General features: G+C 43.7%; 1 long non-coding RNA gene across 1 annotated transcript in view; it reads left to right on the forward strand.

The window, feature by feature from the left end:
* Positions 1 to 510: 510 nt before the first annotated feature.
* Positions 511 to 14916, forward strand: part of LOC123367055 — a 30336-nt gene continuing 15930 nt past the window's right edge. Inside the window, exon 1 of the long non-coding RNA XR_006578286.1 lies at positions 511 to 607. This is a non-coding gene — a long non-coding RNA (uncharacterized LOC123367055). The remainder of the gene's footprint in view (positions 608 to 14916) is intronic.

Below are 14916 nucleotides of genomic sequence, written 5' to 3' on the forward strand. Positions count from 1 at the left end.
TGTTGAGAAGGGGGTGAAAACAACTATAGAGATGCATAAGGGGCATGAAGTTGGAAAAGAAGAGAAAATCAAAAGGCACAAGATACTATAATCCTCTAAGTAGCATCTACCAGCCACACATGATCTTCCTGGACATGTCAGAGGTTCAGCTGCTTCAGAGACACAGTAAAGACACAGGAATGATCGCATTGCACTTCTCAGTTCATAAGGTGTGACTCAGAAGTCGGATGCATGACTGTCCTGTTACAGTTGGTACCTTTTAATTTCCAGGTCAGCACAGCTCCACTGCTGTGGAAGCTCTGTTGTGTTTTGCAAGTGTGGTACCTGCTGTTGCGGTTAGTTAAATGAGTGCTGTTTTCATGCCACAAGAGGAAGAGATAAAGTCTCTCTCTCATTCCATTTATTAACCAGGGATATGATGAAATCTGGCACCTGGATTTACATTTACTGGCCAAAGTGATTTTCCAAAGCCAGTGCATGTGTTATGCTAGTTAATGAAACCATGAAACCAAACAAGCTGCACAAACACATAAAAAGCATGCCAGGAAATATGCAGATTCATTTCAGAGGAATTTAATGGACCTCAAATGAGAGTGCTTTTCAAAAGGTAACCTATGTCTCTTATAAAACCTTAAGCATTAGAGATGTACTGTATCTTTAAGAACTGCTACAGCCTCATGCAATAAGAATGAGATTATTCTATGCATATTGCTGAAATCATGTCAGAAAAAATTAATAGACACAGAGATGAATGCTCCCAGTCTGCAACAGCACTCAGATGCTCAGATGCACCTCTTGATGTGCAATATAAAGGATTGAAAAGATGCACAAATCAAATAAATTTTATAGCAATAAGGAGTCTATTGATATTGTTGGACTGGCAAGAGTTATGGTTTTGTTCCTTATTTTTATGCTGTGTATTTTATTGCGCAAACCACGCTCAATCACAAGTCAACATTTTAGGTTAAATAGGGGTAAATAAGGTTTTTAAAATACTTTATTTGTTTAAAAAATGTATTTTTGATCAATCTGGAATGGATTTTTAACATAGTGAGTGTTGGGGTGATTTATTTGGGACATCGTTTGTCCTGGAACTGAAAAGGGTAAGAACTGCTGATCTAGTACTAGGGACCTGAAGGATGACATGGAGAACATGACCCAGCAAAGACACGTTCTTTCAGTATCTGCTAGGGCTAGCTGTAAAACAAGAATTCTGTTTCATGAAAAATGTTGAGATGTCACCATTTGTTTCCATTCCAATGTAGAATGCAACCAAGACCTATTGAAACTTTTTATGGTAAAGAGAGAGAATCAGCAGACCAGAGATGATTTGTGAGCCATTAAAGCTGACTCCCCAAACACTGGAGTAAATATCATGGGGGCATTCTCCTAGATGGTCTGGCTGACCAACTTGGAAAAAACAGTTGGAGGCAGAAAGAAGACTTCATTGGTAGGCCGTGTGACAAAGACCACTGAGCAATACGGTGACTGGACTCAAGCATACATAGAGGAAGGTAGCGTCTTAGGTTGTGTTGGGTTTTCCTTAGGAAATGTAGTTTCCTTGAAACAGAAAAAAGCCTGGGAAATACACACTGTGGAAAACAAACTGGTACTATCCTAAGTCCCAAAAGCTCCTGGGCTTCCTGAAGTAATGTAAATTGGGGCTGTTGCTTTCCTGTAACTCTAAATGGAAGCTCATCTAATTTATTTTATAGTGAAGGATAAGCTCAGATGAGACTAAACCATCCTGTAGGCAGCTTTGAAATCATTTTCTCTAATGCTTTGTTCCATTTCTAACAAACATACTTGCTTTAAGAAGGTTTTTGTTCACCCAGGCACCCATAAGAGCACCCACACTGTACAGAGGCGGCAGGTCTATCAGAATTGAAGATCCACTTACTCCATTAAGTTGGTTCCTTGACTAGGTGACATTTTCTCTTTAACTCCTTAGCTGATGGCAGAGGGGGAAGGATATCCCTTGCTAATCCTGAGAACTCCATATCAGTGAGTAGTGTGAACTTAGCTGTAGACACTGGGAAACTGACACACTATCACCATGGCCTCTGGTATTTGCTCCAGGCCCAGATGGGGGTAAAGGATGAGTGATGTAACACTCCCTCTGCCTGTATTTTGAAGTACAGCGCAGAGCCAAGTAGTTTGTCACCCATGACATTGGAAACAAACCAATCTCCCCCACTCCCTGCACTTCTCTGCGGTGATAATGCAGCCCAGCAGCTAGAGCCAGACTTCTAACAAATGGTGGCCAGCTGTATGCTCTGCACAGGCTTGGCTTTCTGCAGAGCCAGCTCTGAAGCCCCCACATCCTTGCTAAAAGGCCCATCTCTACCTGCCTTTCCTGAGGCCAGCTTGCCTATTGCCTTAATTAGGCAGTTCCTCTGCTTCATCGATTTCCACCAATGTTCTCATGCCATCTCCCACAGCACTGATCCTGTCAGCTAAATATTCCCCACCCCCAATAGACCCTGCTTTAGGGTTGCCTCTAGTTCATGGCTATTATTTCACAGACATCAAGCTTTGTGCTACAGCATATGTTGATATTAGACAAGTGTTTACAGTGGAGAGTGTTTGCTTCTGAGACTACTGTCTTCCTCTCGTACCGCCAGTAATTACTGAAGAAGCCAGACAGTTTGGGCTCTCTGCCATACCACAGCTTGTCAGTGTCTGTGGTGACTGTTTTCAGCACATTAAGCTAATATGCATGCAAGGAACCAGTACTCTTTTCAGCTAGAGTTAGAGGGCATGTTCATGACACTGCATTCTCACCTTTCAACGCTTAGCCCTTCAGGGGCTGTGATGAAGTCAGGAGTGCTGGAACAGGGGGCCATGGCCCAATCACTTTTTACTGGCTCTAAGAGCAAACAATGTGGGGGAGGAACAGACAGCAGCCGGGGCCTCAGGGGGAAAGGAGTGGAATGGGGGGGGGCATGGTTCTGGCACTGATGGTCCCCCTCCCAATTTTAAGGGGTTTCCACTGCTCCTGGATGACATCTGCATGCACATGAGTGGTGTGCAGTCCTAGCCTGTGCATGGCAAAATGGAGACACAAGCAAATGCAAGTTTTGCAACCACAAATCAGTGCCTGCATAGAAAGGGAAAAATAAGAGTCTGGTTTGCCCATAAGTATGGGAAACAAGTTTAAAAAGCAGCATAAAATAACGTAGAGGGAAATGTCCAGTACCATCAGCGTATGAGCAGGGACACAGCTGGAAATCTTCCCAGTAATTTTCTCAGTGCACTTTGTTCCTTTCTCGAGGGGGAGAACGGAAGCTGGAAACTGGAAGCAACATCAAAATCGGCAGGGACTAAGGATAAATGGAGCCAGGAGCAGAGCCATGTTTTGTAACTAAAGAGAACTTGGGGCAGGGGGAGAGAAAGGGGGAATGATTTATTGGTAGCCATTTTTCAATTGCAAAATATGCTTGAAAAGGCACCATATATACATCTAAAGGGCACCCTGACCCACGGGGTGGACGAGGAACTGTGACAGTTGTCAAGACTTTGAGCTACCCTGTTACTCCCTGCCTACACTGAGAGGGAGTCTCTCGTAGTTGGGTGTCAGTTTCCTGGCTCTACCAGCCTTTCAAGCACTTTCCTCTAGGCTATCCCAGACCTAACTCCACCTTGTATCCAAAGCCTTGAATCCCTTTGAATCATTCCCCTGTGATATCCAGGCTACTCTGACACTGGCTACTCTCAGAAATTCTAGATCCTCTGCAGTGTACCTCAGTTTTACTTAAGCCACCACTCCTGTAAACCACATAGCACTTGTGAGTTCTTACAATAAAGCAAAATAAGGTTTATTAAAGTAAGAATAAAGACTTAACTAGAAATAAGACACTGATTAAAACAAGTGGTTGCAATACAAATCATAACATGTGAATCTGGGTATATATTTAAAAGTTACCTTTCCTAGCTAAGAGAGTAGATTTTTTTCCCCTAAAAGTTTGTCATTTGGAGATCTGGCTGGTTCCTTAAAAACCAGGATCCAAATATTAATAAAAGCACCCAGCTCTGCCAGGGATTTTCCCTCAGTGAATGGATGCAAAGTGTTTCTCCTACTTATGTGTTATACTGAAAACAGTCTTTTGTTTCTATACGTGACCAGGGCAAAGCTCTGTCTGTTTTAATGTTCCTTTTTCACCTCTACGAGGTTTTGATTGTTTGGTGGTGCCTCCAATGGTTTTCTATTGATTGTTTTGGATGGGAGCAAGGCTGGTCAGCTGGGCCTTGCATTATCTTGCCAGCAAATTAGGGAAGGGTTACAACTCCCTCTTGTTTGGATGGGCCATCCAAGTCAGTAAAGAACTTTCAGTATAAATACATCGTCCTTTAAATATTACCTGTGCATACGTCTCATAATTATGAGTCTTGACAAGTTATAAGCTTTCTGTAGACACCTTATATGACATCCCTTATAGATAAATATCTTGCAAGATATTCATTGGTATAATGAGTTTGTCATGTCTTAGGTGAGAGCTATTTACAAAGAACAAGGAACTTTTTGCCAAGGGGTCTGTGTGTCACAGGTGGCCATCTCCCTATTGGCCCCATCACTAAAAGCTGTATAGAAGTACTGATCAATTATTTTATGTGGTAGCTTCTCTCTCTCACTCACTCACACCCACACTCTCACACTTTATCTGCTGCTGTGGCGAACCACAGAAAGATCCCAGCTGCACTACCAAAGCCAATTGGGGGATATAGCAGAATGGCACCCAGAAGTCCCTTTTCAAAATCCCTGTGCTGTGTAAGTGCTTAATGTCTCCATTTGACCCCATCCTGTCTGTGCAATATTTTGTCGTCTTAATTATGAGTGGTTCAGTTCTGAAATTGTGCCAAACACAATCCTTTGAATGCAATGAAATAAGCATTTACACACTCCATCCTATAACCCTTAGAAGAACCTGAAAAATTAGGCCACAGCTCTAAAGCTTCTTCCAAAGAAGACTATTTGCTAGCTATTAACTGAGGATTGTGAGAAAGATTCTGCGCTTCTCAAAACACAATTGGAATGAGGATTAGAAGTGTTTCTATTTAAGTCTATCTGCACTCAGTTTGCAGCCACGTTTAAGTCAATGGAGCTCGATGCTGATATACGCTAGCTGAGGAGCCAACCCTCTCTCATTTATACCGAATCTCAAGCAGGGTCACAAAGGTGAAAATGACTGCATTCTATTACTCCTTCCTTACCTTTGGTTTTGTTACAAGTACGAAAAGAGAACCCCAGAGAGTGAACTCGCAGAGGTATTGTTTATCTGTAACACCACTAATTAATTTTTATTAAATGAATGACAGTGACCCACTGAGGCTTGCAGTATCTTTGTGATTATCATCATAGTTTTTCAGACATTTTGCTGTGTTCTCTGAATAACTAGTTGAGAGTTTTCCACAGAAATATTTTGATGAAAAATGTGATTTTTTTTTCCCCCTAAAAATCAATATTTTGAGTGGAAGAAAAAAAACAAATCATACAAACAAAATCAGAAAAATCTATATAGAAAAAAAAATCAAAGTGATGTTTCATTTCAAAATGAAATGTCCCTACCTTTTCAAATAAAAATATTTTTCATGTGGAAATTTTAACGTAAAGAAGTTTTCATTTTTAATCAAATTTTTCCACATGAAATCATCATGGATTTGTCAAGAACAAATTGTGTCAAACCAACTTAAAGGCTTTATTTGACAGGGTAACAAGCCTTGTGGAGGGGAGGAAGTGGTAGATGTGGTATATCTTGACTTTAGTAAGGCTTTTGATACTGTCTCACATGACTTTCTCATAAACAAATCACAGAAATACAACCTAGATGGAGCTATTATACGGTGGGTGCATAACTGGTTGGAAATCCATTCCCACAGAGTAGTTATAACTGGTACACAGTCAAGCTGGAAGGGTATATCAAGTGAGGTCACACAGGTCTAAGTCCAGTTCTGTTCAATATCTTCATCAATCATTTAGATAATGGCATAGACCGTATGCTTATAAAGTTTGAGGATGATACCAAGCTGGCAGGGGTTGCAAATGCTTTGGAGGACAGGATTAAAATTCAAAATGATCTGGACAAACTGTAGAAATGGTCTAAAGTAAATAGGAGGCCTTGCTGAGAAGAGTCTTGACTATTAGCCTCTGTGTGCAATTGGCTTGGCTATTAGCTTCTTTGAGTAGTTGTGCTGTCCCCCTACCCTTCTATGGCATTGCTGTATAAGGCCTACAGATAGGAACTGAAAATCTGTAAATGAACGCAAGTTATAGTTATTTAATACACTGTTTGACAGCCACTTATTTTCTCTTTTGGAACCAACAGTCCATTTCTCAGGTCCAAAGCAGAACAAGACCCTTCCGACTTACGGCTCCAACCTATGTTAAACTAATGGTAAGGGTCTGGCCAAAAAACTCTCAAAAACAGAGAAATTGAGTTAAGGCAAAACTGTCTTCAGTTTAAACTACTGAGCCTATGCTGCAGGGCTGTCCACACAGTGGGAGATCTTACTGTGGGCTCAGTTATATTTTTTAGAAAGCTGAGCTAGGGGTGGAGAGGAGATGCAGAGGTGGTACCTGGAAGCAGTGGGCAAGATTTTCAAGAGTGCTCAGCATTGACCTATCTCTGCTCCAAGTGAGGTCAATTGGAATTTCACTATTGACTTCAGAGTTGGACCAGTGCTGAGCACTTTTCAAAATGTTACCCCACATTATGCCTTTGTAAGGACCAATGCTTCCTGGAAGTTTGATGAGAAGTGCCCTCTCTGCGCTTGTAGAACAGGTGCCAGTCTAAGTTCCCTCTAAGCTGCACAGCTGCCTATTAAGTGCTGCACAGGAGCTCAAAGCTGCGGCAGGGAGAGATGTCTCTCCCCAAGTCCTGGACCTGCCATGGCGTCCCTCTCTAGGCCCTGACCCAGCCCTGCCCTGGACCTGCTGTGGCCACGGCACAGGCGCCCCTCCCATAGCCCTGACCCAGCCCAGCCCCAAACCTGTCATGGCCAGGGGACAGGCCCCCTCCCCCAGCTGCAGCCCAGCCTGGACCTGTTGCAGCTGGGGGAGAGGCACCTCTCCCCCCCAGCTCAGGTGCTGATGCAGGGAGAAAGAGCTGGAAAGGAGTCCTCTCTCTCCACCATAGCCCCAGGGAGCCTCATTGCACCCCAAACCCCTCATCCCTGGCCCCACCCTAGAGCCCACACCCCTAGCTAAAGCCTTCACTGCCCCATACCCCAACCCCCTGCCCCAGGCCTAGCCCTGAGCCCCCTCCTACACTCCGAACTCCTTGGCCCCACCCTGCCACATGAATTTTATGTGCATCAATATGGAGGTGATGTCACACATCACCTCCATATTGATGCACATAACAAAATTCATTCATCACATGGATGAGAAAAATTAGAGGGTTAGGGTACCAGTGCTTCTCCAGTACAACCATGCTGATGCATGAGGATTGGAGGTACAGTCACCCCTTCTACATAAGCCCTTTCTAGTGCTGCTGGCAGCATTAGCCAAACTTGATGCATTTCACAGGCCTGAAGCCAAATTATGGCTTCCTATTGCAAGCGCAAAGTGAGCGATAAGGGCTCCTTCTGTATGTTTCACTCCAGGACACTTGCACTTGAGAGAGTAATTTGGTTCTTTATGCACTGCAGTATATAGTTCCTTTGTTTCTCATCTGCATTTCTTGGCTTGAGTGTTTGTCAGATCCTAGCTATTTTTAATTGAGTTCTCCAACTAGTTAATGATTTTTCATTGTTGATCGTCTTAACTTTTCTTAAACCCAATATGGACATTGCATAATAAGAAGTTATGGTTTATGATGTAGGTCTCATCAGCTTTATCGAACTCCAGAGGGAGCAGATTTAGGGTACAATGGAAAAGCCTCTCAATTACAGATTGTTGTTCAGAATTAATGCCATATAGTGCACCAGTGGCAGGTTAACAGATTAAAGTGACCAAAGAATCAGTTTATACTGATGAAATTTCATTGATCAGTTTATAGCTGGAGAAGTTTTATGTTTGTCTGGATTTCTTTATATTTCAAAGAACGTGGTTTAAGCAATGCATATGCTGCATTCCTCTACACTTGTTTTATTCTTTGCTAAACTGAATATTCCGTCTGAATTTATTCTCCATATATTTAATACCTTTCTTTATTAAATGTTTTACCATATGTGCAAAATGTATGCATAGATTCAGAGCCCATTAAGGCCAGAAGGGACCACGGATGGGATCCATGAAGGGACTTGGTGTTGCAACATTGACCGTTGTGAAGCCTAACTTTTAGGAACCTAGAACGTCATGGGAACAACACTGCAATCCACAAAGCTGGACTTAGGTGCCTAGGCTCCCTTTACAATGAATGGGGAGAGATAGGCACCTTACACTGTGATCCACTGGTTTGGCAGCACTCTAGGCAGGTAGACACCTAAGCTAGCCAATGAGAGATGCCTACGAGATAGACGTGTGTGAGCCAAACCCTTCTCTTGGAGATAGGCACCTAAGTCTGGGCTGCAAGGAGCCATCTAGCTCTGTTAGCAATCCATGAACGGGGGGAAGATAGGTGTGACAGATGTTTGGCTTATTGGCTACCTAAGTTACATAAGGTACCCAAAACAAACTGGCTTGGAGTGGGTGAGGGGAGTACCTCCCTTATAACTTTCAGCCCAGTGGATAGGGTACTCAACCAGGATGTGGGAGACCCCTCATTCAAGACTCCCCTGCTTAAATCTCTTTTCCCCCTCAAGAGGAAGGATCTGCCACCTCTCCGGAGAGTGCTCTAACTACTAGGCTACAGAATCATCCCAATTAATATTTAATTATTCATTTAAAATGGAACATCTTTCATAGGAAATATTGAGGGACTCCCATCTCCAAATATTAGAGCCCTCACCAGAAAGGTGACTAATTTCTGTTGTTCTCCCCCTCATTAGATCATATAGTCTGACCTTCTGTGTATCACAGGCCCCTAAATTTCAACTGATCACCCCTGTGCTGAGCCCAGTAATTCATATTTGACTAATTATAATCTGTGTTTGGCTCAGGTATGCCTTCTAGAAAAGTATCAAGTCTTTTTCTGATGACAGCAAGAGATGGAGAATCCACCACTTCCCTTAGGAATTTGTTCCAGTGGTTAGTCACCCTCACTGTTGAAAATTTGTACCTAAGTTCTAATTTAAGTTTGTCTGCCTTCAGCTTCCAGTCATAAGTTTTTGGTTGGACCTTCTCAGGTAGATTAAAGAGCTCTCTAGTACCCAATATTTTCTCCTCGTGAAGATACTTGTACATCATATTCAAGTGACCTCTCAAATGTCTTTTAGATAAATTACACAGAGCTCTTTGAGTCTTACTGTCAGGCATTTCCTCTAACCCTTAAATCATTTTTGAGACTCTGTTGCACCCCTCCACATTTTTAAAAGGACACTGAAAAATTGGACACTAGAACTGCACATGGTATTCCAGTATCAGTCTTCCCAATATTGCATATGGAGGTAGAATCACTCCCCTCATTCTGCTCCTCTGTTTATATATCCAAGGAGGATCACATTCATCACATTGGGGGCTCATGTTGAGTTGCTTGTCCATTATGACCCCTAAATCCTTTTCAGAGTCATTACTTTGCAGGATACAGCCCCCTCCCAACACACACACACACCCCAGTCTGTACTGCCTGGCATTCCTGGATATATAACTTTGCATTTGGCTATAGTAACACTCATTCTGTTTAAATGGGCTCAGTTTACCAACTCATTCAGATTGCTCTCTATCACTGCCCCGTCCTCATTTACCACTCTGTTAAGCTTATTTCATCTTGCAACTTTAAAAAAAAAAGAGGCTACATAAGTGGAAAGTTCATGTCACATTTTAATCTTTCCCGTTGACTCAACTAGAGAGGGAGACATACAGGAAATAATTTGAACAAAAAAAAGTTTACTGTGATTGTGTTCTTGTATCTTGTGTTGGTTTTCCATGAACATTCTGGCAAGTGAGCTCACTGACAAATGTTTATGCAAACAATGAATTCTACGCAGATATTGGAATGAATTAGCCAAGAGAAAATATTAGCAAAAAGGCAAGTTTTGAAATGTTAACACGAGTATCCACACTGGAAACTTGACAAAGAAATGCCCTCAAACCAATCAAGTAAAAAAGATGTACATTACGACCTATATGGCAAGTCATAAGTAACCAGCACAGCTTGAGATGTTGAATATCAAATGATTACAATGAATAGATCATAAATGAGCTACAGTCAGTTATCCATGGGAAAAATTAATACATTTTGAACAGTTTGTGAAGAGTGTTTCCAGATAGTTCTAAACTGTTGTGTGTGCAAACTAAATTATTCACCTGTCTCTAATTTTACCAATGTTGTGATATTTCATATCTGTTGCAATTTATTGTAAGTTAGCAAAACAACATAACATTAGCTTGAGGGATTTTACATTAGTACAGTAACTCCTCACTTAAAGTTGTCCTGGTTAACATTGTTTTGTAGTTACGTTGCTGATCAATTAGGGAACATGCACATTTAAAGTTGTGCAATGCTCCACTATTACATTGTTTGGCTGCCTGCTTTCTCCACAGCTTGCAGCCTCCCTACACTCTCCCCTGCCCCCCCTCAGCGCCTCCCATCTGCCAGCAGACCCCGTGGATCAGCGCTTTCTCCCTCCTCCCCCTGCCTGCAGCAATCAGCTGGCTTGTGACATTTAGGAGGGAGGGGAAGGAGCAAGGACTCAGCATGCAGGCTCCCTCTACCTCCCCTACCACCTGATCACTGCAAACCAGCTGATTGCCCCAGGCAGGGGAGGGAGGGAGGGGGAGCCTGTGCACCAAGTCCTTGCTCCTCCCCCCTACCTCCTAAATGCCACAAGCCAGCTGATTGCCAGAGGCAGGGGAGAGGAGGGAGGACTCAGTGCACCTCCCTCCCCTGCCTCCTGTCTGTGGCAATCAGCTGGTTCGCAGCGTTCAGAAGGTGGGGGACGGAGGGAGGAGGAGCGAGGACCCAGCGTGCGAAGTAAAGGGGGAGGAGGTGGGGGCGGGGGAGAAGAGGCAGGTTAAGGGTGGGGGCTTGGGGGAAGGGGTGGAGTGGATGGGCCGAGGGTTGAGCCCCCTGCCCCCGACAAAGTCAGTGCCTGTGCTTGCAAGAACAGCAAGAGGAGCAGGTGGTGGAGTCCTCTTCCACTCTGACTCCACCACCTCAACCAAGCTTCATACTCAGCAGTGATGATTGTAGTATTAAATTGTTTCTTTAAAATTGTTTAAAACTTAGAGCTGTATTAAATTGATTGTCTTAAAATGCCTTTTGTCTGGCAAAAAAAAATTCCCTGGAACCTAATCCCCCCTATTTACATTAATTCTTATGGGGAAATTAGATTCGCTTAACAGCGTTTCATTTAGTCTCATTTTTCAGGAACATAACTACAAAGTTAAGTGAAGAGTTACTGTATGATGGTGCTACTTTCATGTAGCTAAATAATGTTTGTTCACTGGGAAAGCTGTATGTACAGAGAACCATTGTAACTCTCCTGCATTTATATATTGCCTTTCATCCCAAAGGATACAGAATGCTTTAGGGTATGGCTACACTTGAGAGTTGCAGCGCTGGGAGTTACAGCGCTGGTCGTACAGCTGTGTAGGGAAAGCGCTGGTGTGTGGCCACACTCACAGCTACAGTGTGGCCACATTTGCTGCATTTGCAGCGCTGTTGGGAGTGATGCATTATGGGCAGCTATCCCAGCGTTCAAGTGACAGCAACGTGCTTTTCAAAAGAGCGGGGTGGGGTGGAGTGTGACAGGGACCGGGGGAGAGAGAGAGAGTGGATTTTTGGAGCTGACACTGTATCAGCTCCCTGCCTTGCAAAATCTGAAAATTTTCCCGACCCCTTACTCTTAACAGCAAACAGCCTGCAGACCAGATAAGCAGCTGCTCCAACAGACTCCCTTTCTCCCCCCTGCCCCCGCTGTTTCTATCCTCAAGCAAACACTCATCCCCCTGCCTGCCTCATTCACAGCAAGGTAGTGGGTTATCTCATTTGATTGTTCAGTCAGTTACAGATTGATCACAGCAAACAGGAGCTGTGTTTGTTTTTTAGATAAGCAGCTCCCGGAGCCCCGAGTTCACAACAAAACAAAGAGAGGCAGCATAACAAAACAAAAAGTAATTTAGTTAAAAGCATTCTGGGATATCTCCTAATACCCTGGAGGCCAATAACTGCGCTGGTGTGTGGCCACACTTTACGAGCAGCGCTGCAGCACCAGCGCTGCAATCGTTATACCCCAAGCAGACCCAGGTGTACAGCCAGCGCTGCAGCCAGGGAGTTGCAGCGCTGGATGTGCCCTGCAGGTGTGGACAGTTACTAATTGCAGCACTGGAAAGCCTCCACCAGCGCTGCAACTCTCAAGTGTAGCCATACCCTTAGACTTGAGTCTGTGGCTGTCCTGTAGGCACAACTCCCAGTGACACCAATTGGAATGACCAAAGAACCAAGGCTCAAATACATATGCAAGCTGTCCAGCTCTTCATGAATCAATTAAATATAGCCACTATGGAATGAAAAAATAGTGCAGTGCAACACCACCCAACATTTTTGGACAAGAATACATTATCCTGTTGAAAGCGCATAGGGGAATTTGGCCAGGCAGAATGTAATTGCCAGTTTTGAAATCTGGCCAAAAAAGAGTTAACAGCTCCACTTATTCTTGTGAAAATTGCCATGGGATCTTTATTCACCACATGTGCCAGGACCTCACTTTTAACTGCCCGAGTTTCATACTGATAGCCCAGTTCTGTCCTCAGATATATAGGCACAACTCCTATTGAAATTAGTATACTTTTGTATACTGCTGCCACACGCTATTAAACAGCTGATATTTTCTACCCCAGAGATGGGTTTTGGGGTGGGCAAGGTCAATCCTCTATTCCTTCCCTCCTCACAATGTACTGCTGAAATTAATTAACATTTATAATTCTCAGATGACAGGTGCTAGGAGTGCAACATATGTTTATTTTTATGATACTCTGCAAAGCTGGATTTACATTTTGTAACCCTTCTGCCAGTTATCCTCTGAGAGAGAAGAACTTAATTGTGTCCATTAAGAGAAGAGGGGAATGAAGGGAAAATTGGATAGAAATAGAGAATGAATCAAAGTCTGAATTCTAAATTACTTTACTCTGATAAAACCAGGGACTACCAGGTACTCTATTTACTGTGAGGAAGCTGCATTTTCCTGAAGAGGAGAACTTTTCCAGAGTCTAAGACAAGATTACCTTTCTAAGAGATCATATTTACTGGAGCGCTTAATGCTGAAAGGGACAAAACAGACCCTGGAGTCCAGAATCTAGCTGGAAGGAGATGATATGGAAATACTGACAGCAGTCGGGGGGGGGAGGGGGCTGTGATTCTGACCCCTGTACATCCTGGATGGTTAGAGTAGGGGTTACCTGTAATCCTGCTAACAGAGGGTGTCAACCCCTTCTTCAGCAAAGGAAATCTAACATGCACCTTATGACTTGTAACAATCTGACTGGCACTAAAGTGATCGTCAGTCACCAAAGACCTTGCAAGCTACCACTCAGTTTCTAACCTTTTTCTAATCTAAACAAGCAAAAAAGCTTTAATGCCACCTTTCAGGTGCCAGTATCCAGGACACCTATCAATCAGGCTTCAGGGCAGGGAAAGGTATAAAGACAGTGCTTACTACTCTACAGACAGGGGGAGCTCAGCCAGACAAATTAAGGGCATCCATATTGGATCCTATTTGACTTCTGTAGTCTTGGATACCAGCAGTCATCAGATTTGTCCTGCTGCCAAGAAACTGCAGAGCGAACAAATGCCCTGAAATAGCTAAGGTTCCTCCTATCAACCTAACACAGGTAATGGCCAGCTGTTCCTCCACCTCAAAGATCCCTACAGATTCTGCGCTCTCCTCCATATTTGACATTCATATGAAGTCAGAGGGAAGGCTGGCAAGACAACATGGGCTGATGCATCGGCAGACAGCATCCAGCTTTAAGTTTCCTTTTTCCAGTAAGCCACACATCATCTTAGCTTCATCAATGCCTGGCCACAGCCAGCACCTGGATGGAGAGCAGCTGACTAAAGCTGATTCCAGAAAAGACTGAAGTGAGGCTGGCAGGCAGAACAGAGCACTTCACGAAGAACTTGCAGCCTCTCCAACAGCTCCCACTATTGGAGGCATCTGCCCTCAGGTTGTTAAATTGCAGACTTCCATCTTTTGGATGAAAGAATGACAAGCAGTAACTTCCATCTGAAATGGGCCAGAAGATTGCATGCCATCCTACTGGGCACTGGGCAAGCCACAGTGACATGCACCTTCAGACTTTCAGGCTCAGTTACAACTCAGTGTAATTAGGAATGAAGTATCACAGCCCGAAGTGTATCCACCTGCAGCACTCTGTTCACAACAACATTGCCGTCCATGTATCACCCTGGTGCACCACTGTCACTTCAAGATCTATCTTAGTATTCAAAGCTCTCCATGGAATTAGCCCTACCTACCCAAGAGCTCTCTCCCTCCATGATCATGACCACAACAATTTTGTTACACTGGAATAAAGACTAAATTATTTCAGGATCTGAAAATAGCATGTCTTCACTGGCAACGTTAAAGTGCTGCCATGGCAGCGCTTTAACGTGGCTTGTGTAGTTGCGGCAGAGCGCTAGGAGAGAGCATTCCCAGTGCTCTAAAAATCCACCTCTATGAAGGGACTAGCTCCCAGCACTGGTGCACTGTCTACACTGGCGTTTACAGTGCTGAAACTTGCAGCGCTCGGGGGGGCAGAGGAGGGGTTTCCCTGAGCGAGAAAGTTGCATCACTGTGAAGTGCCAGTGTAGACAAGCCCCTAGACTATGGAATTCATATCTGCAAGAGATGTATGACAGAGCTCCCCACTTCAAA

This window comes from Mauremys mutica, chromosome 3 (assembly GCF_020497125.1).
Source record: "Mauremys mutica isolate MM-2020 ecotype Southern chromosome 3, ASM2049712v1, whole genome shotgun sequence".
NCBI lineage: Eukaryota > Metazoa > Chordata > Testudines > Geoemydidae > Mauremys > Mauremys mutica.